Genomic DNA, 21,972 nt, shown 5'->3' with positions numbered 1-21,972 from the left:
ATGCACTTATTGACCTATGCAACAATATGCATGCCCTGGGCATCAAACGAGGATTTGTCATACCAGTTTTGCTGAAAGCAGCAAAGTTCTGGTTTCCAATATCCGTCGAATGAAAGTACCCCTTGCGAAAATACAGCTCCTGAACCAATGCGATGGTGACAGAGCCATTAAAAAGTTTTTCGCATAAATACAAATTTGCTGCCCGTTTGTGTTGAAGATTTATTTGTGCGACCCTAACTATTTGACTAGCGGAGTATATGCACAAACAATCTCCAACACAGATCAGACAGCAAATTGTAAGCGAAGCCAATTATATTGGCCAGAACGCACTTGTCGTAAAACCCATAAGGGAAATTGGGCAGGACTACTATGCTGTTCCCACGAAACGCAAGGGACAACAAAGATCGACCGTACCAGAGCCCCGCATGGCACAGTAGGGGCCAGATGCCCAAAGCACTCCGTTCGCGACTGGCATGTTTTCACCCCTCCAGCCATTGAGTCATCGGCACGGAGGTAGACCTTGACTTAGGGGCTCCTGATTTGCCGACTCCCGGCAGGATCAGGTCCCGTGGCTCAATTTTTGCCCAAACGTACAATTCGGCACCAACCGCCAAAGGGCCTAACTGCAGATTCTGTAAAACAGACCGATTTAGAGTCTCTCTCTCTGTGCTAAGCCAGCTGAGAAAATAACTCTCTCCCGGTGTGCCCACACCCCGCAGCCGCGCCCTCCGAAAAACCTGCGCCGAACTGCATGATTAGGTAGCCGGAAACCACACGGCGAGTGTTCCACCTTCTCTGTCTGCATACGACAACCAAGGTTGCGTACCACCAGGTGCGCAACTTTGGCTACCGTACCCCAGCCGGCACCTCGTGGAGGTAGAGATAGGAGTTAGAAAACAGAGGTGATATATTTGCACATGTTCACTCATTTGCCAGCCATTGCTCCTCTATCCTTTGCTCCTCTATTTTCTGGCCACTTTCGGTGGAGTTCGATCCTCCTCTTTCTTCCTGGCCTTCTTCTTTTTCACTGTTTCCCACTGATTGTCGGGAGCTGACTGCGTCTTATTACCCTCGGAGGGTTTCACAGTTTGCTTACGATCCTCAGCGATCAAGCGCTTCTTCGGGCCCGTGGGGGTTTGTTCCCCTGGGGACTGCCTTGCACGTTTAGTCGATATCTTGTTGTCACTGGACTGCTCCGCAGTAGCAAGGGCTACGGTGTGGTCAGTCGTTGACAGGCAGGCATCCGTTTGTACAGACCTCGATACAAACGCCTTTTCTACCACTTTTACTCGCGCTTCGAGTTCGCCGTGTTCCTTCGTCGCAGCACGGTTGGTGCCCCGATGCATGAGCAGGCTTTGTTTCTGGTCCTTCGCTAGGGTGCTGCGGCCTGCCATAAACTCGATAATGGCATACCACTCTTGGTAGCATGTCTCTCTTTCCTTCCGCTGCTTTTATTAGCGACGGGCCATTCATCGCTGCGTCCGGCGTAGATGCAGTTGGAGCGACAGGTATGCCGCTTCTGCTCGTATCCATTGGCGGAGATCGCTGGATACCACCTCTTGCGAACGGATTATTTAATCCGTCCGCGCTCACTGAAGTAAAGTTTTTTTTGATTTTGATTGTTCATATAGAATCCCACGAGTTGAGGGGAAAGAAGAGTCCGCCGCATCAGAACCCCTCATGATGCGGTAAGGGCTGATTACTGTGGAGGGCGCTCTGGTACTCCACAGGCTCCATTTGAGGCTGGGTATTTATAGAACCCCCCCCCCCCATTCATCCCTCGGCACGGGTCGCATGACACCTTGGATTGGGGGTTTATCCATTCTTGTTTTTACTTTTAGCCATGGATAACAGCTATTCAACCATCCTCCTTTAGGGGCTTTGGACCCTCTGCTCAGGTTCTCAGTATTTTCAGGTTCATCGAACATGCTTCTACCGAGATCCGTCATTTGTAGGCGGAGTTGATTAATGATGGATCGATTATGGAATTTGTCGATGATGTTATTATTCCGTCTGAAAATGAAGAACAAGGACTACATTTGTTGAAACGTGTGTTGAAGGTAGCAGAGGACGCGGGTTTGTAGTTTAACTGCAAAAAGTGCGTGTTTCTCCAGCGTCGTGTAGAGTACCTCGGCTACATCATTCATGATGGTCGGGTGCAGCCAGCTCCAGCGAAGGTTGATAATCTTTTGCAGTTCCCGCAACCGTCGATTGTCAAACAGTTACAACGTTTTTACGGTTTGGCCAGTTACTTCAGAAAGTTTATTCCGGCGTTCGCAAATATTACTCGTCCGTTATCAGGTATGCTAAAGAAGGGACAGCCCTTTCATTTTGACGATGCTACGTTGAATGCCTTCAAACAAATTAAAGAGATTTTAGCGAGCTTTCCCGTGTTGCGCATTTTTCGTCCTAACGGTGATATCGAAGTCCATACAGATGCTAGCAAAGAGGCGTTAGCAGGTATCCTAATGCAAAGAGCGGACGATGACGGGAAGTTCCACCCCTGTTATTACTATAGCCGTTTAACCAGCGCTTCCGAAAAGAATTATCTCTCATTCCAATTAGAGACGTTGGCCGTTGTGGAACCCGTAAGAAAATTCCGGTGTTATCTTCTAGGTCGCAGATTCAAGATCGTTACTGACTGCATGGCTTTCAAGGATTCGATGTCCAAGAAAAAGTTAAACGCTCGAATTGCGCGGTGAGTTGTGAGTTCAGCGGAATTCGACTATGAAGTTGAGCATCGTAATGGTGAAAAACTACCGCATGTAGATGCGCTTTCCAGAGCAAGTGTAATGGTTCTGTCTGCACCGATTGTCGCGAAACTGCGTGCAGCACAGAACACCGACGATAGAGTGAAGGCAATTACAGCAGCGATAGACGAAGGTGATAAATCCAAAAATTATGTTGTTTGCAATGGTATTCTGTACGAGGGTGATGGTGAGCCCAGACGAATATTCGTTCCGGAATCGATGGAAGCAGAGATAATTCGACTAGCTCATGAACAAGGACATTTCGGTGTAAGAAAGACGAAGGAGAGGATCGACACTGATTACTTCATACCAGGATTGGAAGAAAAGATCAAGCGTTGCATTTCGACGTGTGTCGCTTGTATAGTCAGTGAAAAGAAAAGGGGTAAGCCTGAAGGAGAGTTACATCCAATACCAAAAGGGGACATCCCATTGGACACCTTTCATGTCGATCATCTAGGACCGATGCCGTCAACCAGAAAGACGTACAATTATACCTTGACAGTTATTGATGCATTTACCAAATTCGTATGGCTTTTCCCAACAAAGCTGACGACTGCAGAAGAAGCCGTTAACAAGTTACGCATCATCACTGATACGTTTGGTAACCCGAGAAGGATCATTTGTGATCGAGGGGCAGCTTTCACCTCAGGACTGTTCACCAAATTTTGCGAGGACGAGAATATCGAATTACACAAAATTGCAACTGGCGTTCCGCGCGGTAATGGACAAGTAGAACGAGTTCACCGTATTATCATTCCGATGATCACCAAGATGTCCGTCGAAAAGCCAGAAGAGTGCTTCAAGCAAGTTGGTGTCGTTCAAAAATGTATTGTTCAAGCAACGGCTGGCAGAGGGCGATTGAAATGACACCTTTCCAGTTATTAACGGGAGTAAAGATGTGCACTAAAGAGGACCAAATTCTGTACGACATGTTTTATTTTATTTTTATTTTATTTTCTTTCCATCTGACCTTTTTGGTCTACATGAAGTGGTGTGGGTGGGGAAAAGCTCACTTGAGGTGATCACAACATGATCTTCCTCAAGTGTGCATAAAAACCCCACCATCTTTTGTTATGCGTTATATGCCAGTACATCAAGTCACATCACACCATAATCCAGTACATTAAACATTACAATACATTACTAACATTGCACAATTATTTACATTCTATAGCATAAGATTGTCATAACTTAAAAACAAACTACAATAAACTACTCTCTAGTAACTTGCGGCGATAAACAGATGAACTCTCGCGGAAGTCGAATAGATCAGTATATTGGTTGAACTGACGGACCATTGATGCAATTGGTGAGAAGGCTGCATACTGAGTTGACTGGAATTCTACCTGCAGCATGATTCTTGGTCGCAGGGCTCTAGATGGTGCATAGAATCCAATTTGCGCTAACAGATCTGGAGCATCGTACTCAGCATTAATGAGCTTGACAACGAATACGGCTTGAGAAGCTCGGCGACGTTGGTCTAAGGTTTTGATGCCCAATAAGCGACAACGATCTTCGTAGGTGGGCAAGTTATGCGGATCCTTCCAAGGAAGTTTTCGCAGGGCATAGCGAACGAATTTGCGCTGAATACTTTCTAAGTAGTCTGTTAATCCAGATTTCCTGATACGGACTCCAAACTACACTGCCATACTCGAGTTTTGAACGGACTAGCGAACAGTACAAAGCTTTAAAGAATAGGGGGTCATCGAATTCACGTGCTATTTTAAAAATAAATCCAAGCTGGCGGCTTGCTTTTTCGATTGTTGTTGTGATGTGCTGCTTAAAAGATAATTTCTCATCCAGTATCACACCCAAATCTCTCACTTGCTCGACTCTGCTGAGTTTAGTTCCGGCAATACTGTAATCAAACCGTATTACATTCTTTGTACGATGGTAACTAATGACGTAACATTTTTCCACGCTTAATGACAGTCTATTCCTCTCACACCAGTCGTTAAATAGGTTTAAGAATAGTTGCAGTCTTAGACAATCTTCAATTTGGCGGATAACAAGGTATATTTTCAGATCGTCAGCAAAAAACTGTCGTCCAATCCGATCAAGAACCAGCGCTGCATCATTTACAAATACTGAGAATAACAAAGGGCCCAAATTACTACCCTGAGGCACACCTGATTGGTTCGTAAATGTAGCAGATTGGCAGTTTCTAATCTGTACGTAAAGTTGTCTGTCGACGAGGTATGATTCCAGCCACTTACAAATCCTTTCAGTACAGCCAAGTTTTTGCAACTTACACAAAAGTATTTTGTGGTTCACAGTATCGAAAGCGGCTTTTAAATCGGTGTATATCGTATCTACCTGTGTTTTGGAACTGATGTTTTTGATACAAAACGAAACGAAATTAACAAGATTAGTTTCTACTGCACGTCCTCGAAAAAATCCATGTTGTACTGTACTAATATAATTCCGACAGGCAGCAAATAATGTTTGATTCACAATGGTTTCAAAGACTTTAGACTCCGCACACAAGGAGGTTATTCCTCTGTAATTCGCCACGTTACATTTATCACCTTTTTTGAAAACTGGAAACATGCAGGATTTTTTCCAAGCAACAGGGAACTTTTGTTGTTGAAATGACAAGTTGAGTAGAAATGTCAACGGAGCCGCCAAGACATCCGAACATTTTTTCATCAACTCTGGGGGAATTTCTCCAGGTCCAGGAGAAAAAGACGACTTCAGGTTACTGGCAGGCAAATTATAGCTTGTTCCACTTCCTGGTTCTAGGAACGAGATTGGTAATGCATAATAAGTAGTAGTAAGGAACACATACATACACACAAAACACACCCTCACTCTGTGCTGAATTCTGCTTTACCGACCATGAAGCCTTTAGCCGGGGCTGGTTATAAGAATGATACTTGCTCGAGGTGCGAATGAAGCCTCTTGTCCAAGGACAAATTATAAGTAGTCTCCGCCTTCCCAGCTCTAGAGCTAGATTGGTTGAAAAGTAGTAAGAAGCGTAGAGGGAAAAAGGGGTGAAAACACACCGAAAAGCACGGATAATAAGCAGTTCGCTCACTCTATAGCGATACTGCAATAACAACGAAGTGCGGAACAACACCTGGATAGAATCACAATAGATCAAAATGCTGGTCATTGTGATAATATCCACAAAAAAAGGAGGCTTTCGTGGAGGCAGACGAGGAGGTACTGCGATATTAATGCATTCGCTTATCATCTGATCATAGAGAGCCGCAGCGTTGTCAACATCAGTATAGTGCTCAAGCGCACCCCAGTCAATTCGTGACAAAAGATCGCGTAACAACCCAATGTTTGTTCTGCGGTAGTCCAGTTCATTTGGATCATGTGTGTCAATAAATTGTACTGGTCGACGAGCAATTATTTCCACACAAAGGGCGGGATGGAAAGGATCAAGAGCAACAATAGAGTTTAATTGTCTAAGTCCCAAAAACGCCATTCCATCCAGCAACATGCGGCTAGTGGGGTAAAAGACGATTCGACCGGGTCAGCAGTTACATACTCTCGCATACAGCTTTTCCAAACTAAACCAGACTGATGGGGGGCTCCGTAGCCGCAAGGTTACCGAGTCTGCTTTGACAAAGCGAGTGGTCATGGGTTCGAATCTTAGTAGAATCAAGCCATTCGATGTCAAGTGACTTTAGCATGGGTTTATTCTCAGGCCCCTCCATTTACCCTTCCTTCGTGCTGAATTCTATATTTACCCTCTGAAGCCTCTTGACAGTGCAAATGTCCCTCCTATAGTTAAGTGTACTGGTCAGAGGTACGAATGAGTCCTCGCCAGGGACGGCTATAATATGGGATAGTGCTGGCAGCGAGTAATGAGTGGGTAAAGTAGATCAAGCTTTGAAGGAAGGGTAAACCCCAATACACGCAAGCACGCATACAATTTAAAATAAGCATATCGCTCACTCAATAGCGATTATAGCAAAAAGAAATGCAGTGCAGGTATTACAGCAAACACCCGGGCGATATTACAATAGATCAACTATACTGGTCGCAGTAATGAGTCCACACATGGAAAAAAAAAACCAGACTGATTGAAGTCACCCAATACTAGGAAAGTATCGCAAGTTTCCATTTTGACGGAAGCAGACTCAAAAACATTCAGTTGATCCTGTATAACGTCAGAATCAGCCCGTTTTTCAGGCGGAATATACACAGCCGCAATGAACATATTCCTAGCTTCTGTAACTATTTTAGCTAAGAGCGTTTCGAGCCTTACCGGTACTAATTCGATCATTTGACAACTCACAAAAGAGGTCGAGACAGCAATTAGAACGCCCTCACCACGTGAATGTATACTGTTGTTTGAATTGCGATCATTGCGGAAAACGGTGTACTTATCACCGAATAGTTGCAGCGAGTTAAAGCGACTATCCAACCAGGTCTCTGTTAATACGTAAATATCGTAGTCGTTCTCCAAAACGGCCAGGTAAATATCGTCGATTTTCGTCCGGAGTCCCCTTGTGTTTTGATAGAAAACTCGAAGCTTGTCCAATACATCGTCAGTAGTCGCTGGAACCGTAGCAGCCATTGGCTGAAAAAGAGGAAATTCAAATGTGGGAGCATTGAATTCTTCCTCACTGTACTCGCCTGTGACAAGGGTATTGGAACCCTCGCCGTCAGATTTATCAGGCCTTTGTAAATTGCACACAGCGTCAGCAGGTAGCATCATCAGACGAGTTTGACAGGCAGCAAGGAAATTGGTACGATGTATACTATCACGGTGATTATCAGGAGTATCACAGTTTACCCTTAATGGAGTATCATGTTGAACATCTTCCATCAACTCATTCCAATCTTCAACCCGTCCAGATAGACTAGAAAATACACACAATCTCTGATTTTTTGGTAAACAATTGAAATACATATACTTTACTGGAAGGGGGGCCCGTTGGCCCCCCATTTCCTCCAGAGAGAGAGGAACTTCGACTAGCGAACAACCGGTGTAGTTACCATAGCTGATGTCAATCCGCGGCCGTTTTTTGTCCCGTATTCCTCGAATTCCCGGAAGAAGATTCCTGCCGGCCAAGTGTTCGCAGCTAGTGTAGCTTTGAGCTTCGGGTCGATACCCACTTTAAAAGAAATAAAGTGCAGCGCTTTCGTGTCTATATCTTTTTTAACCAACTTGACAACTTCAGGTGGCTCGTCACACCGAAGACATTCTTTTACCATGTCATTCATATTCTGAACTGAGACGTCCGGATGAATTCTGGATAAGTAAATCCAAAATTTTTTTTCCGCTACAGGGACTGTGGCAACTGTTGTTGACAAGTTAGTATTCGTTCCAACTGTGATGTCCCGGTTAGAAACGAGCTGATCTTCTCTACGGCGTTTAGGCGTTGGACGATAGATGGATGGCCAGTTATATTGCGGACCGCGCGGCGTGATTTCAGATTTCTCGGCTATACTGGCAACTTTCGTGCTTTCTTTGCGCATCTCCGCTTTCAGCTCATTGATAGCAGCCGTCTGTTGTGTAATTAGGTCTGCTATAGCATTACCAAGGGCAGCAATTGTAGGACGGAAGGTAGCTAATTTTAATAATTTCAAGCAGCCGTCACAGAACCAAAGAACATTATCGGTGCTCGCCTTTAGCTTGTTAAACATTTGACTGCTTACACCTGCACACTTAAAGTGAGCCACCGTTTCGCAGAAACCCTGACATTTGATATAATCAGACTCCTTTGTCGGCTTAGCGCACTTGTCGCAAACGAACTCCATTGTGATCAGCGATGTACACAATACAGCCAATATGCAGCACACAGTATCACAGTCTTTCGCTAGTGTATTTGATTTAACGAACTGAATTTCACTATTTTGCAGCACAGCAAACCTTTATTTAACAGTTCATGAAAATTTATCAACAATAAATAGAGAAATAACACACAAAACTTGGGAAATTATTCTGAGCCAAAGCACAATAAACAATCTTCAAGCAGTGTTGCCAAGAATGTTAAAGAGAGAACTACAGTAAAACTTTGAGGAGGAGAGAAATGATTTGAGGCAAGCAGCACAGGAGAGTATACAATAAATGCAACAGGAGAATAAAAAGCAGTACAACCTACGTAGGAAGCCGGTCGAGCAGTATCAAGTCGGAAATCTAGTGCCAATGCCGAAAACTCAATTTGGTATTGGTCAGAAAGTGAAGCCGAAGTTCTTCGGGCCGTATGAAATCATAAGTGTTCTTCCCAACGATTGCTACGAGGTGCGGGAAGTCGACGACGAAGCCGAGGGACCTAAGAAAACATCATCTGCTGGTGATTGTATCAAGCCGTGGTCACTTCCGAGTCGGAAGTAGTGTCAGGGAAGGCCGTGTGGGACGATTGGCTATCCCCCGGCGCAGCCTACGAGAAAATTCAGTTCGATTTAAGCTGCTATACGAAGTGCTTTGCTTTTACGAGGGTTGTAAACATTTTTCAAAATAAAATTATCTTTTTAAGTATTCTCGCAACTCTAAACCTTTTCTTCTTACATATATACAACGTATAACGTCGCTTTACATCAACCCCATATTATCCTGCATCGAAAATTTACTAACGAGTTGATAGGTTAAGGAATTTCGGTGGGTAAAAAATATATTCTGCATATCATTTTTGAAAAACATTATTTTTCATTTAGCACAAAATCGTGAAATAAAGGAATGTGTACAAAAAAGTATTTATTGATACAATTTCCACAAATCATAATTAATAGCAAAATAAGACCCAGCAGACCTATACCAACAATATGATATTCAATATTGATAGTTTACGTCACAATCAATTTGAAATCAATTTTACAAAACAATATAAAACTAAGGTTTCTCACATTGCTTGTTTTGACAACTATACATGCATTTTTACTTAAGTCGTTAGTTATAATTGTTATGTTTTGTTACTGCTTTTACTTAAGGCCATTGCAAATCATATTTAAAGTTTTTGTCACCCCCCGCCCTTGGAAATTGGCTTGAAAAATCGGGGGGCAAAAAATAATTTGTAGGATATGAGTCAAATTTCTTTTTATAAAATCAATTGTCTGTGGGCTCTACAGTCTGAAAAACTCAAAAAATGAGTCTCCGATTGAATTAACGCTTCTAGCACGAAACAGAAATGGAAATTCGAACAATGGAATTTCCGGAAATCATCCAAAAAAAATTCCTTCGTTTTTGTCTTTTGACGTAGGACTACGTCTTACGGCAAGTTTTGAGATGGGGTGTCATTCCAAAAAATCGAAAAATGCGAGCGTCACGAAAAATGAAAGGTTTTGAGCGTTAATAGCTCAGCGGTTTTCCGATCGATTTTCAATATTCTTACACCAATCGTTCGGAAAATCTTCTAAGAATTGACCCAAATGAAGAAAAGTATGGATTTTTGATGTTGAACTATTGAAAAATTGAAAATAATGAACCTATGTTTTACCAGAATTCTCGCTTCGTGATTGGTTGGAAGATTCTTTACGATGATCTAAACCTATACCAATTTGATATCTGTGCTTGGGAAGTAAGCCAAAACAAGTGACAATTTCCTCATTTTAACAAGATTTTTTAACACCGCGGTTCAACCTAGACCATTTTGATGTCCTTGCTTGGGAAGTACGCCAGAGAGAGTAACAAAGCCCCCTCGTGCCAACAGATTTCTTACGAACGCGATTAAATCTAGTCCAATTTGATGTCTGTGTTAGGGAAGTATGCCAGAAAAAATGACACAAGTTCGTTGTCACAACAGATCGCAAATTCTTTACTGCGAGACGATTAAACCTCGGGGAACTTGATATCTCTGTTGGAAAAATGTGCTACAGCTGTACTGTTCGGTTATAATACGACTCTGTATGAAAACACATGCTTGCCGTTTCATTAGAAGTGTAGTGAAAAGATGTGCTGTCGATAAAATAGGATTGAATTGGTAAAATCCCTTCAACGTGGGAAACCATGGATAATAAAAACAATCTTTAATTTCAGTAAGGTAGCAGGAAAGCAATAGTTTGTGTTCTTGATTTTATTAAATTGTTTTCAAATGCACAATCAATTGAACGTATGCAACGTTACTACTTTGATAAATGTTACATACAACGCATGTAGCATGTACATATGTTGCATATAGCATCTATACATGAAGAATCGAATGATTACAAGCATGAATACATGCCACTTTCACTACACGGAAAACTGAAAGTACCCAGTATTAAGTTCCTTCTACCCAATCCGTAACATGCGTGCAGGAAGCCAATTTTGAGTATTTTCAATAAACCTAAGATTAGGTAAAAGGTATTGAACACAATTTTCGGTTAAAATTACTTAATGTTGAGTTTGTTCATCTGAACTATCTATTGAGTAAAATTTACTTCATGTTAGGTTAAAAATACTTACCATTGAGTTAATGCTTATAAACCATTTATTAGGTTAAATTTACTTACTGTTCGGTTAAAATTACCCATAATAATGTAATGCTTTTGATCCCGCCATTGCGTAAAATCTACTTAATGCTCGATTAAAAGTACCCAACATTGAGTTTATGCTTAAAACTATATAATGAGTAAAAAATCAGAGGGGTTGTGTACAAGACACGACCGCATATATAGGTGCCGCAGGACTACGTAAGTCTCTTTGTAGTGATAGTGGCATGTATTCATGCTTCGATTCTTCATGTATACATGCTATATGCAACATATATACATGCTACATGCGTTGTATGTAACATTTATCAAAGTAGTAACATTGCATACGTTCAATTCTCAAAAGATTGTGCATTTGAAAACAATTTAACAAAATCAAGAACAGAAACTATTGCTTTCCTGCTACCTTACTGAAATTAAAGATTGTTTTTATTATCCATGGTTTCCCACGTTGAAGGGATTTTACCAATTCAATTCTATTTTATCAACAGCACATCTTTCCACTACACTTCTAATGAAACGGGAAGCATGCGTATTCATACAGAGTCGTATTATAACCGAACACTACAGCTGTAGCACATTTTTCCAACACAGACATCAAATTCGCCGAGGTTTAATCGTCACGCGGTAAAGAATTTGCGATCTGTTGGAACAACGAACTTGTCATTTTTTCTGGCACACTTCCCTAACACAGACATCAGATTGGACTAGGTTTAATCGCGTTCGTATGAAATCTGTTGGCACGAGGGGGCTTTGTCACTCTCTCTGGCGTACTTTCCAAGCAAGGACATCAAAATGGTCTAGGTTGACCCGCGGTGATAAAAAATCTTGTTGAAATGAGGAAGCTTTGCCACTTGGTTTGGATTACTTCCCAAGCGCAGATATCAAATTGGTGTAGGTTTAGATCATCGTAAAGAATCTTCCAACCAATCACGAAGCGAGAATTCTGGTAAAACATAGGTTCATTATTTTCAATTTTTCAATAGTTCAACATCAAGAATCCATACTTTTCTTCATTTGGGTCAATTCTTAGAAGATTTTCCGATCGATTGGTGTAAGAATATTGAAAATCGATTGGAAAACCGCTGAGCTATTAGCGCCCAAAACCTTTCATTTTTCGTGACGCTCGCATTTTTCGATTTTTTGGAATGACACCCTATCTTAAAACTTGCCGTAAGACGTAGTCCTACGTCAAAAATTACTCAAAAATACGTAAAATGGGCCCGATTTCGTCTATTTAAGGTCTTATTGATTTCTGTGATTTTAAAAGCAGTTTTTATATTGTCAATTGCAAGGAAAATTGTACCATCCAAAGTGCGCTATCGCTCATAAAAGTGCTATTTTGCATTAAATCGTTTCGGTATCTTCGGCGCACTTTTTCGTTATCTTCCAAGCAATAAGTGCGCCGAAGATACCGAAACGATTTAATGCAAAATAGCACTTTTATGAGCGATATCGCACTTTGGATGGTAAAATTTTCCTTGCAATTGACAATACTTAAAACAAAAGATAAGTTCACGAAAATTTATTATTGTGTTCTTTACGTCTGTCAGAGCACAATGATAAATTTTCATGAAGGGGTCAGTCTCGGCGGAGTGGTCAGCATTCACGCCTCTCACGCCGAAGACCTGGGTTCAAATCCCATCCCCGCAGAAGTCACGAATGACATAAGCTGTTAAAGTGACTATAATCTAACAAAACAAATTTTTTTTCGTGGATGTCTTTTGTTTTAAGCATAATAACTGCATTAAAAATCTCAGAAATCAATTACTCGTGTTTAAACTTTAAGCCGTATTTAAACGTTTTTTTGTTCATTTTCTTCTATCCAGCTTTCCATGAGCGATAATGGCGGATATTGAGCGCAAGTGGGCACAACCTTTTGACATTCATTGGAGGAGCGTCGAGTTCGCCCTGACGGAGTTACTATGGATACATTCATGATTGTTTGTTGTTCGAGTGTAAAAATGTAAACATTGTTCAATTTTGCAGATCAGCTGAAGTGGAACATAACTAAACGGATTCAAACTTTTATAGTGGTTTGCGGCCATAATTTGCTGAAGGCACTGGCTCAGAATACTTTTTCACAATCGTGCGAATTAAACATTCGAAACATTACACATTAACGCAAACATTAACTTCATGTTGGTCGAGCCGTTGTCAAGTTTGCTCTCAAACAGCATCTCGACTTGATAAGAAACTTTCCGTTGCGTATTTGGACATTCTCCCTGAAATTTGTGAAAACTGCAAAGCCACAATCCATAAAACTTGTTGTCCGTTCAATTATGTTCCTCTTTAGCTGATCTGCAAAATTGAACAATGTTTACATTTTTACACTCGAACAACAAACAATCATGAATGTATCCATAGTGACTCCGTCAGGGCGAACTCGACGCTCCTCCAATGAATGTCAAAAGATTGTGCTCACTTTTGCTCAATATCCGCCATTATCGCTCGTGGAAAGCTGGATTAGATAAAATAGGATGAATTCTGGTTATTCGCTATTACATTATTTTTAATTATACTGATACGCAAGAACTCATGTTTGAGTAGATGGAATGAACCAATGTTGAAGAACTGATGATAAAGATAACAAAAAGGTCGAACTTATCCGAAAAGCAACAATCGTAAGATAGTTAAATTTATTTTGTAAATAACTATTTTGTAAATTGAGTAACGAGTGATCTTTTGAACGATAAATTTCGACAGTGAAATTTGATGCTGATCAACGCTGTACAAGCGAATCGTTTATGTTCGAGTTAATCCAAGGTAATCTGATCTAAGATGCTATTAAACATTGTTCACCATCACCTGCACTACATTGGAGTGGTTGTAAACCCGAAACAGATGCAACCGGCTGTGACAAGCTTGATTGCATCGGAATAGTTCTGTTCTGAATACCCAAGGAATATTTCTGTTGTATAATAGCCTATCAAGCACTTGTTCCATGGGTATTAGCTGTAAAATAAATGTATAAGCTATTCTTAAACAAAAATGTTTGTTGGGTATCTATCATGTTATCGATCGTCCAGCTGATCTAGCAAACAGAGAGTGACCTAGTGACGATCGGAAGCGTTGTACACAAGCAAGTGATGCTGGAAGGCATCGGACTTCTGGAAGTGAAAAGAAAAATCAGTAGATTAGTCGTCATGTATTTTTTTCCTTTTAGATTCTACTGATAAAACCTAAATTAATCCACCTAGCGGTGTTACCTGGCCTTTGTATTACAATAATTGTTTTATAATTTCCCAGTATACAGGAATACCTCGATATAAGACAATTTATAATTTCAAAAAGCTTTCTTGTATCGAAATTATCTTATATCGAAATATGATTTTTTCAAAAAAAAAAAATGCATTAGCGGTCTCCAATTTTGCTCCGTCTTGTGTGTTTACGTTTTTTGAACTATTTATTATTGCTGGAGCTATTAGTTTTTTACAACTTTTAGGGTTATTTTGAAATAATGAACATCATGGCGCAGATTTTGGAATGGAAAATTAGCTCTGGTTGCGTTACCAGCTATGTTAAAGAGTTTTGTCTTATATCAATGTGACAATTATCTTATATCGAATTGTCTTATTGCACCTGGCAGCAATTTCTGCCCTGGACGCAAAGTCCTACGCAAATTCGTTTTTTAATAATAACTATCTTGTACTTACTAAATACATTGAAAATATGCTTGTCTAGCAAGGAGGGGTGCAGTGAGGAGGCAATAACGAAACATTGATGGTTCAAATTGCTAAATTGCAAACATGTGTGGTAAACGCAGAAAATAACCACGCTAATAATTTTCGAGTAGGACTCTTAACAGGTGGAAACTCCGCAATATATCGAAGTTGTTTTATGACGAGGTTGTCTTATATCGAGGTATCCCCACAGAGAACAGACTACCAGGTAATTGACAAAAAGTGTGTAAAAGGTTTTTATGTGATCTACGAGAAATCCTTCAATAGAGCACCCCTCGAGCAGTAAGTGGCAAACTAAATCTTGATGTCGCTGCCGTCGCTGCTATGTAACTCCAACACAAAGAAATATTGATAAAGGTACATGGATATTTTTTGATGCGTTTAGCAAACTATTTCTGGAGGGCGCTACCGACAGATTTTACACAAAAAATCGATTACTTCCTTCGAGCCTGTTAATCTGTTCTCTGTGATTAGTTCTCGAGTTTTGAGAAAATTTGTGTTTCATTTGTATAGGAGCCCTCCCTCTTACGCCCTCTTTAAAATTGCTCTCTTATCCCCTCCATAAAATTACTGGTCATGTTATCTATCCAACGACATACAAATTGTTCAATTTCGTTCAGTAGTTGAGTAGTTATGGGACGATTGAATTATGACGTCCACCAAATTTCTGCTCCTCTCCCTCCTCTGTCCGATTGCGTCGCAAAACTCAACCAAGTGCTTGCTTGAAAGATTCTGTTCAGCAGATGAAACAAGTCGATTCTAGAGTGAAGCAAAGGTAGCAGAGAATCAGTTTTATTTATTTGTTTTGACGATGTCGGGCTCTGCAGCGATCTTCTGAAGTAAGATAAATTCGAAAATCGAAATAAATCGCTGAGTGATGAATGACTGAGAAACATATTTTTGCAGCCTTTTGATGAAAGTCCATTTGCCTCCCCCCCTTTGTCACAACCTGTCCCAAAATTGACACTTCCCCCCACAGTGGACGTTATTATTGAATGATCCCTATTACCATTTGAAACCTTTTATTCAAACGTTACACTTCTATTTTCGTTTTAACAAAGTGCTACCCAGTCCCAGTATAGTAAACAAAGACGTAGTCCTACGTCAAAAAAGCTATCTTCTGGTTGAGTTGGCGTGAAACCCAGTGTAGTAAACTAGCACGTAGTCCTATGTCAAAAATGTGGGGGTGGATGCCATTAGATTCGAACCCGGCTGCGGCTGCATTCCAGCCTGGGAAGCGGTAAAATCATATAAAGAGACATGTTTTGTTTTAAAAGAATTTCCAACATAACTACTCTATGCCCAAGGAACATTTTTGTTGTATAGTAGCTTATCAAGGGCTTGTTTAATTGGTTTTAGTTACACAATTGTTAGACAAGCTACTCTTAAACAAAAATGTTTGTTGGGTGTACTTCGTGTTACTATTATAAACATTTATCCGAAAATGCTTTGTTTTTAAGAATTCACGCTTATTTCCATAAAAATAGCCTAATTAAACTACAGTATTTTGAAACTATAGCTTACCTCGGGATTCGATCCGCAGTAGTCCCACAGTTTGGCATACTATTGAGCTTCCTGATTAGCTATCACGGGTCGGTAAGAAAATGTCTGGTAGTCTCGATGATCCATCTAAGTCATAAGAAGATTGATGCTGTTGTTCCATTTTCTGCTGTTTATACGTAACACTGCAGTCCTTCAAAAATAAAATTTCAAAATCGACTGCTTTAGACACAAATTACTTACTTACCAATTTCGAACATTCGACATCGAACAGTCAATGGTTCATAAACGAAACCGCGAACGAAATGCCACCGCGGAAAAAACTAATCACGAAGTAAATAAAACGAGCAAAACCACCATCAACAAAGCTCGCTATAGGGTTCAATTATTTTCATCCAACGTTAGGTACAAACTACTCAACGTTAAGTTGGAGAATAGTACCCAACATTGCATATGCGCACATTACCGTTTTATTAAGTAAATATGACTCAATGTATATATTTAAAAACTACCCAACACTGAAGATGAATCAATAGTACCCAATTTTAGGTTACTTAAACATAGTTGTTGGGTACTTTTGGTTTTCCGTGTACAAAGAGACTTACGTAGTCCTGCGTCATCTATATATGCGGTCGTGTCTTGTACACAACCCCTCTGATTTTTTTCGTATATTTTTGCATAGAAAATAATCTTATAGGGTAGTTGATCCAATAGTTGTGGTAGTACCAATAGTTGCGCTACCATTCATTATTAATTCATATTTTCGTCACCGTAGCATTTTAGATAAAACAATCACGTTCATTATATAAAACAGGTTCTTAGAAGTATTGGTAGTTAGACTACACCATTTAAAATTAAAGCATTACAGCAGGAGCGGACTGGCAAATGCCCGGTGGGCCCCAGTAAAAATTTTGTCGTGACACAAAATGAGACTTTTCAGAATTTTTATTTCAGTTAAACTCTTTCAGCGACTCACGAATGTTCGATTGCTGGGGCCCCATGATTCATGAAATCAACCGAACTGATGATTGAAAATTCAGCTTCAAATGGGACTGTTGGGGCCCCGAACTTTAAACCAAAATTTCTCTTTCAAGTAAACTTTTTCATTGACTCACGAATGTTCGATTGCTGAGGCCCCATGATTCATGAAATCAACCGATTTGATGATTGAAAATTCAGCTTCAAATGGGACTGTAGAGGCCCTGACCTTTAAACCAAAAGTTCTCTTTCAATTAAACTTTTTCTATGACTCACGAATGTTCGATTGCTGGGGCCCCATGATTCATGAAATCAACCGATTTGATGATTGAAAATTCAGCTTCAAATGGGACTGTTGGGGCCCTGACCTTTAAACCAAAATTTCTCTTTCAATTAAACTTTTTCTATGACTAACGAATGTTCGATTGCTGGGGCCCCATGATTCAAGAAATCAGCTTCAAATGGGACTGTTGGGGCCCCGAACTTCAAACCAAAGTTTCTCTTTCAATTGAACTTTTTCTACGACTCACGAATGTTCAATTGCTGGGGCCCCGTGATTCATGAAATCATTTAAGTTGAGCTGTTGGGGTCCAAGCTCCGAAAATATTTCCAGCTTCAATTCTGAGTATTTAAAAGTAAAATTAGTATTTCATCCGCAGTTATTTGACTGACTACTTATAAATATCGAACTGTCGGCTTAAGCTCCATAGCTTCAGTAGCGACGGGCCGTTATAGATCCTTCCTCGAATGAATTATGGTATTCCAGTACTCAATCCTACCTTTCTTCAAACTCCTCGAACGCCAGCTGAACGTGCATCATCCTCGATAGCGCACATCTATCAGTGCGATGTCTACTCCGAAGTCTACGGCCTCTTCTTGATTCTCTGCTTAAAATAATTTTGGCTACTCTTTCGTCGGGCATTCTAGAAACGTAACCAGCCCAGCGCAGACTGCCACACTGTACTATCTTATTATAACAGCATATTTACATTCTTAATATAGCTCGTGGTTCATGCGTCTGCGCTACACGCCATTTTGGATTTTGCAAAATTTTACGCTAAAACCCCAAGCATTCGCCGATCACCTTCTTTTAGCGTCCATGATTCATGTCCGTAAAGGGCCACCGAGAGGATTAGTATTCTCTAGAGCGTCAGCTACGGGAGCTACGGGACTTCAGCTACAAAATATAATGCCTGCGTAAAGGCCAATTCGCAGCTACAATTGGTCGGTGTTAAATCAGACCGGACCAAGTCGCAAAATTTTAAAAAATGAGTTAATGAACGCAAACGATCAAGAAATTTCAAAGCAACATTTTACTCCAATCAGACTACATAAATATTGCACACAGTCATAGTTATGAGATGATTTCTAACGATTGGTAGCATATAAACCATACAGAGCTGCACACTTTGAACGCGTTTTTCTCGAAATCAGAGTTTTGTCACTTGGTTCGGTCTGACTTAATACCGACCAATTAGTCGTTTTATTTTGCGATTTACATCGTTGTCACATGTCACGAGCGTACCAAAATATATTCAGCTCCTCTTCGACACCAACACCATTTGGATTTCCACGCCGGGGGCGGTGTTAATGGTAAGTCCCAATTTCTCAATAAATGACCTAAAGGCTTCTTTCACTGCTCTACTTTTGATTTCGGTGATATTGTCATCCGCAAAATCAAGAAGCACGTGAGGTCTCATCTGCTATTCTGACTCATAATTTTTACTCATCCAGCGTCACACGAATCTACGTAACTAGTTCTGTGGGAAAACCATGTCCTAGCGTTAACTGTCACAGCTCATTTCGTTTGACTGAATCGTATGCCGCCTTGAAATCCATAAAAATATGATGAGTCTGCAAGTTGTACTCCCGGAACTCGTCAGTTACTAGACGCAGGGTAAATATCTGATCCATCGTGAAGCGACCCTTATGAAAACCAGCTTGATACTCGCCGACGAAGAACTCAGCTAACGGACTCAGTCTAAAACACACGATAGGCAGAGCACCTTATAGGTAAAATTGAGCAACGTAATGTCTCGATAGTTTTTACTCTCAAGTCGATGTTCGTTTTTAAAATTATGGGAAATGAGGCCAATCAACCACTCTTCCGATATTTATTTTCCTCCCATATTTTGTTCCTGACAATGAGGTGGCGAATTGTTTCGTACAGCTGCTCGCTCCTCGCTTTTAGAAGTTCAGCCAGGATACCATCCTTTATAGCAACCTTACCGTTTTTCAGCTCACTGATTGCTCTTTTGACCTCCTCCTGTGTTGATGGCTCCACAGTTTGGTCGTCGTGTTTACTTCTCTATTCAGCAGCGTCTGGAAATACTCTTCCATCTGGCTGCGCCAGTCGTTTTTTCAGTAAGTAGGTTGCCAGCACTATCATTGCACATCACAGGCATGGCAAAATTCTTGCACCTGACCGTTTTGTAGAAACTCCGTGTGTCGTTGCTGACGAACCTCTCCTCTGGACTGGCGAGCACGTGCTCTTCGTACTGACGTTTTTAGACGGTGGGTTCTTTTTTCCGCAGCTCTACCAGGACGAACCAAAAAGATTCGCGCAGAGTCTCGGGCATTCCTCACATTGGAATCGTGTGAAGAAATTCTGCAGAGGATTCGCACAGAATACCTTGCTTATAGAAGCAGAATTCTTATAGGAGAATCCAAAAGTTTAATCCCAGGGATAGCTATAACTCGGCTCGGGAATCGCCTGTACTATGAACTATTCTGTTCTGACGTGAAGACGCAGTAAGCTACTCATATATATTGAACTGTTGATATCCTATCATTTATAAAATCAGCATATTTGATACTTGCAATTTTGCATGTCATTAACCCTATAACTTAAAATCTGCAGAAATATAAATGGGTGATAGATGAGGAAAACGTTACATTGCTGGCCAATATGCACAGTGGCACTCATCAGAATGTGGAAAGTTCTCTTCCGGGTTCGCTGAAGGACGGTCAGTAAAGAATCAATTATTCACGCTGCGGCAGATCCTCCAAAAAGTCCATGAATAGAGAATGCAACGCACAATTATTTCATTGATTTCAAAGTTGCGTATGATACAATCGACCGTAAAATCATGGCCATTCTAACCTCGCAGGGGACTTTATCAACGTGATGGTCTCTCATGTAAGCTGTTCAACATGCCGTTACAGGATGTTATGAAAGGAGCAACACACAGGCACAATCTTCAGCAAATCTAGTTAGTTCGTCTGCTTTGCCGATGAAATAGGTATTGTCGATAGAACAATATCTGTGGTGGTGGCTGAACAAACTAAAACTCAAAGTAGCGAAGATTGGGTTGAAGAAAAATGCGTCCAAACTAAAGTACTGTGAACCGCTAATATGACGCACACGCTAGAAGCTGGTGACTCGGTCCTAATAACGACTGAGTTTGTTTTGTTTCGACACTCGACAGTGCCTGACTCGAGTCAAGTTGCTCGACATGACTTACAAAATAGAGCCCATAATCATTCGATTTATTGTCCTTGTAACGCTGATGTCTTTTGAGTAGATGTCGTTTTTCGTGTTAATTTACTATCATGAGAATATTGCAAGCTGGGGCCCCTAATCTCAAAGGCCCGGTGGGCCCTTTGGCTCCCAGTCCGCCCCTGCATTGCTAAAATGCCAATTTTCCAAAATCTAACGCAACTATACGCGCTGTTGGAGCGCACAACTATAGGCGCTCATTTTTATGGTTTTTCTACGATGTTTTTTCACTTAGCAACCTAGCAGTGTATATGGAATAACACAATTAAAGGAACACCAAACTTAATTAAGGAAACATTAGCGCAACTGTTGGTACAATATAATTGAATCGGAAAATTCATTTTTTCTTTATAAAGCTTCTCGTACAACGAAAGCAATTGTCTTGCCTTGTGACAAGTACAATAAACAAGAAAAATGAAGTTATATTGTGCTTAGTGGCGCAACTAATGGAGCATCTACCCTATATAAAAATGGAAGTGAAAAAGTTCGACCGCGCATCACTTGAGAACGGAGCATCCGATTTGAGCCGTCTTTTCTTTATTGTGTTCGTTTCCACCACCACAATGTTTTTACGGCGAGAAAAATCGGAAAATTTACTGGAAAGATTGGAAAACTTGAAAAATAAATTTTCCATATAAAACCCGCAACGCATTGTATGCGCCATATCAGTGGTGACTACGATCATCAACCGATTCCACGTTCGATTAACAGCACCGTTGTCGCCAAAAACGAACATGTATTAGCTTCATTGAAATCACCACATGTAACAATGAGGGATATTCTTGCTGTCAATCATTTTTGTGGTTTAGCAAGATCCGAGAATAATGAACATGATATAATATGTTGTAGGTATAATTTTTGATAAACCCAAACTCAAGCCTAAAGCATCAGAAATGAAATCGTACAAATGGTTTAAGCACTAAATTGATTAAATTGGCACCCCACAATTGCCAAATGAAGAATATATTTTGCATATGCCGATACACATAGTTTTCAGCAATTCATTAACAAATCAATTCTAAAAGTACTTACTTACTTTACAAAAGTTAACTTATTGTCGATTTCAATTCGTATTGCATCTCTTAAAAATGTAAAAAAGCTCACAAAATGACGCTTCTGTGTTAAATTATTTTAGTCCGTGAATTATCAAAGGAATAAAGAGAACAAAAATTAACAATTCAATTTTAAGGAA

At 40.6% G+C, this 21,972-nt stretch overlaps 1 protein-coding gene and 1 long non-coding RNA gene across 5 annotated transcripts in view; both read right to left on the bottom strand.

Moving 5' to 3' along the window:
- Positions 1 to 21,972, bottom strand: part of LOC128743575 (uncharacterized) — a 551,236-nt gene that overhangs the window by 237,330 nt on the left and 291,934 nt on the right. The window lies entirely within an intron of this gene.
- LOC128743579 (uncharacterized) lies at positions 13,870 to 16,775 on the bottom strand. Its single transcript, XR_008412308.1, has 3 exons — positions 16,551 to 16,775; positions 16,328 to 16,496; positions 13,870 to 14,230 (listed from the first exon to the last, which is right to left on the bottom strand). It is a non-coding gene; the product is annotated as an uncharacterized LOC128743579 (long non-coding RNA).

The sequence above is a fragment of the Sabethes cyaneus genome, chromosome 3 (genome assembly GCF_943734655.1).
Source record: "Sabethes cyaneus chromosome 3, idSabCyanKW18_F2, whole genome shotgun sequence".
Classification (NCBI taxonomy): Eukaryota; Metazoa; Arthropoda; class Insecta; order Diptera; family Culicidae; genus Sabethes; species Sabethes cyaneus.
This window is presented reverse-complemented; position numbering and strand designations above follow the sequence as displayed.